At 34.6% G+C, this 4,341-nt stretch overlaps 1 long non-coding RNA gene across 2 annotated transcripts; it reads left to right on the forward strand.

The window, feature by feature from the left end:
* Positions 1 to 272: 272 nt before the first annotated feature.
* On the forward strand, positions 273 to 2,418 carry LOC124455530. Of its 2 annotated transcripts, none has more exons than XR_006951895.1 (6): positions 273 to 345; positions 515 to 691; positions 1,409 to 1,523; positions 1,602 to 1,685; positions 2,101 to 2,281; positions 2,394 to 2,418. It is a non-coding gene; the product is annotated as an uncharacterized LOC124455530 (long non-coding RNA). The 2 variants fall into 2 exon arrangements; XR_006951896.1 differs by having other exon boundaries at positions 2,144 to 2,281.
* Positions 2,419 to 4,341: the final 1,923 nt, after the last annotated feature.

Consider the following 4,341-nt stretch of genomic DNA (forward strand, 5'->3'; position numbering starts at 1 on the left):
TACAGTTATTGTAGACCTAATAGTTAGATTATATGTGTAGAGTAGTACAGTCTAACCTGTTTTAAGTACACACCATTGGACAACAGACTAGTGTCAGCTTAATGAAAGTGTCAGCTTGATTGAGGTTTCATCATTATACTTTCATCATTATTAGCTATATGAGATTAAGTTTTGGATTTTACACAGTATCTGCTTAGTACAGGGTCATTTGATACAAGAGGTTTGACTGTATATATTATATCATTTAAGAATTTGATTTGTCAGATTTTCAAACACCAAGTCAGATCATTAAAGTTCATACAGAAAGACCTGATTGATTATAGAAATTGCCCTCTTTGCCCACAAGTCAGTATTTGATTTCTTTTTTTCTACTATTTGCTTTGTGAACTATTTTAAATTATATGTTTTTTGTCACATATATTATCAGAACATTTAAAGTTGTTGTGAAATATGAAGTGTTACATGTTTACCATAAAATTCGTTTCATTTTATTAAAGAGCTTTGTTTGCTTTAGACTGGTGAGTTAGGTGTGGCCATTCATTCCATGGATGCTTGCTTTGGTCTAACTCGCAAAAAGTTGGCAGGGAATAGTTTTGCTGTCCCAAACCGTGGCTGCCTTAAGTTTGCTGATCAGGATGAAGTAGATGATTTTGTTGATGATTATAGCAAGTCTAATAACAAAGTAGGAGAGGTAATTATTGCATGATGAAGGACTTTGAAGCCTATTCAAAAGTATTCTGGAAAGGGGGAGTGAATAGTTTGAAAACAAACTTTATTGTAGTCCAATGAAAAGCAATGGCAAAGCCAGCCTATTTTACATTGCAAATATTTTGTATTCAATCACTGGAAAAACAATGAATGGATTTGATTTTCTAAAGAAATTATTAACAATTTTGCTGACAAATTTGCATCGTAAGAGTAAAAGATTGGGCAGGCTTCGCCCCTGAGAAAAGTGGGTCTATGCTTCATGCAGGTCCATGGGCCCTGATACATACGTAAGTAGCTACGTGGATTTAAAATCAAAATTACAAACAGCCAATTTTTTTCTTTTCCTTTAATTTATCATGTTTATACATGGTCTATGTCTTGATTGTGTAAACTGTCAGGTTTGCACGTAATTATCAATATTAAAGATTGTTGTATGAAGTGCGTGTTTGAAATTGAATGAAGATATGATCTTCGCACTTTGTTGGACAATTTAAGCAATTGTCTCATTAAATAATTGTCTTCATTCAATTATCAATATTGTTGATCTTTGATTAGGTGGTATGGACAACAAATCGTCGGGTTATAATTTCTTTTCCTGTGTCAATTTTGAAATAAAGGGACAAAGGACAAAACGATTCTGTGCTAACGTGATCTATTATTACCCTTTAATAATATTTAGTGTCCTATTATTAATATTCAGAATTTCGTATTCGCTGTTCCTAATCCAAAGCATTTTAAAAGATGCTGACCAAAGTCCTGGTGTTGATTTAAAAGTAATGTATGATATTGGATGTGTATTATCATCACATTTAAAGGTATCTTAATGTTGGCATGTATGATGTGGGACAAGTTCATTCACCAACTAAACTTTGAATAAATTGGTATCGTTCTAGGCAAACAAGAGGCATGACATTTTGTCAAAAGTGTCAATTTCGGTGCCGATATTTCATTGTTATGGACACAAGGCTTCATGCCAGGTAATGAATAAAGCTTTGTACCTGGTATTGACAGGGATGGATTAAGAGGCGGGATAGCGGAGGAATGTGCTCTCCTCCAACCTTGATTAGTGGAGATGGATGAGGTGGCATTTCCTAAGAAATTTATGTATATCAAACCATCAAGCTATCGTAATTGGGGTTTGGAGCACAATTTCAAAATCTCCAATCATTGTATATAAGTAACAAAATTTAACGAAAAATGTCTTGCATGTTACGGCAACAAGCAGCCACTAGAATTTTATCCAAACTAGAGCACCCCCTCCCTCTAGAAAAGTACATCCCTGGGTAATGATGTAGCGATTGAAGAAAGACAATCTTTTCTGCTCTGGTTTCTTCCTTGATTAAAAGTCCCCGTAGGTAAAATATTATTTTTTATTATCTTCAAAAAAAACAGGTCAAGCTCAGTCCTAGAAGGCTCGATGGTTTTGGTCTTACAGATGGTGAGGCTATTGAAAGGCTCTGGGCTTACCTTCGTGGGTTCTCAGCAATTACTAAGGAGATGTCTGCCAGTAGAAGAGTAGATCTTTTGACAGACGCGCTTCTTCACTTATCTCGAAGAAATTTTAGCAATGCAGGTGCTTGAATATTGTCATTGCTTCATTTTTTAACTATGCGTTGACACAATGAAAATGTTTTTATTTGTTTGTTGCGCCTTAATTGTTTTAATTTTTATATGATTTGTTTCAGGAAAATCGTTAACGTCGAAGCAAAATGTCTACAACTTAAAATTAAAACGCAACAAGAAATGAAGGTTTATTTAGCGAACTACCTGTAGTTGGTAGGTTACTAAAAAACCAACTAAGGTAGGTTTTTTAATGTACTAAACTGGCTATTTCTCTATAATACATGCCTATAGACGTTTTAATATTTCTTTTGAGCCTAATTGGTGAATTATTAAATTCTTAGTGCTACATCATTCGGATGTTTTGAAGAAAACCAAGAGATAACGTCTGAAGATTACTCAATTCATCAGATGTCGAAAAAACTATACCAGTATGTATAAATGTGTCAAAGCAATATTTTGCTTTAAATTTTTTTTTACATACGCGCAAAATTTATGTAAACAGGTTTCGAAAGATTTTAAAAGATATTGAACGAAAGCATTCTGTAAAAGAAAGATGGAAACCTGGTCATCCTAATTTTGACGTTGCATTGCAAGTCATACAAAAGAAACGAAAGATACTGTCGGACTTTACATGGACTTTCCATAGAAAGGCATTTCTTAATAACATTGAGAAAGAAGTATGCAGGTACTGTAATGCACTGTAAATTTCGAATACTTGTAACCTAAGCTATGTTACATATCTGTCTTTTGTTGTTCTTGTAAATGTTAATTTTGTATTCCTTTACTTGTTTAGATGGTCAGAAAATTGCCACTCGCTTGTCAGGCAAATCACCAAGATCACGAACAAGATGAAATTAACAATTGAGAAACACAATGCTGCCATTGATTCTCTTCATGATTTTATAAACAGTTTACCCGATCGTCTGACATTTGACAAAGCGAAAGATCCTACATCAGACCTTTATGAGGGTTTGAGTCTGGTGAGGATGACATTCTAGGAAGCCTCGGTCCCAGTATACACAAAGAGGAAGGCTTTTGAAATGTACTTAATCCTAAAACGATGTGACGAGGAAGAGAAACTTTTAAACTTGGAAGAGAAAGGCTTCTATTGTATTACACCAATCTTATCTCAAAATTGATGAAGCACTTGCTGATATTGGTGATTTGAGCAGCGATGAATTCATGCTTGGTTCAAAGCATGAACTGATAAGATTTAAAATCAAATTGCGGAATGAGTTGTTCAGCTTGAAGAAAAGTTTTGAGCTTCCGCTTGGAAAACTTTCTTCTCCATGCTAGATTGTCAACTTAACCAATGATGTCAACATTCCCAATGAATCTGAATGCTCACTGTATGAGGAATCCGATACTGAAGATGAAAACATCGAAGAGCTCTCGGAAGTGGACAGTGACATTGAATAGACGACATAGCTACTATTCGTAAACGAATAGCTACTTTTGTACACTTATTATGTAATTTAAGTTGTTCACGTATCTAGTATAACTGATATCACGCAAACATTTGGTTTGTGACGTCATGTTAGTGCACAGTCATTTCTCGTCTTCTGTACAACACCGGAAGTTTGACCTGTCGTTGAATTGTGAAAGAACTATGTTCTTTATTATTTATCAATGTCCTACAAGTAGAGTTTATATGCGACATATATCCCAACCAATTAGCTCTCTCTGCCCAACCCAATTCATCTAAAATTGTGAGCATTCATATTATATAAAATAGCCGAGACGTATCCAAAGCTTTGTCAGTTGAGCAACGGGGTCTGGGGCGAGTTTTTGAAAACACCGAATTTCATGATTTGTCCGTCTAAATCATCCAATTTGTCTTTTAACGTTACAAGCCTTCCCATGTTTCATATTTTGCTCGAGATTAACTCCAAACCAGGGGCGGATCTAGAGTATGTCAAAACCGTCGCGCTACTGATGTTTGAAACTCAAAAATTACCTATTCATATCAATTAAAAATTCATTAATTATTCTTACCTTATTATCGCATTTACTTCGTGATAAAAATCCAGCTTTATTTATTATTGAAAACTAATGACTAATCCAATGAAT

Source organism: Xenia sp. Carnegie-2017, unplaced genomic scaffold (assembly GCF_021976095.1).
Source record: "Xenia sp. Carnegie-2017 unplaced genomic scaffold, XeniaSp_v1 HiC_scaffold_4, whole genome shotgun sequence".
Taxonomy (NCBI): Eukaryota; Metazoa; Cnidaria; class Anthozoa; order Malacalcyonacea; family Xeniidae; genus Xenia; species Xenia sp. Carnegie-2017.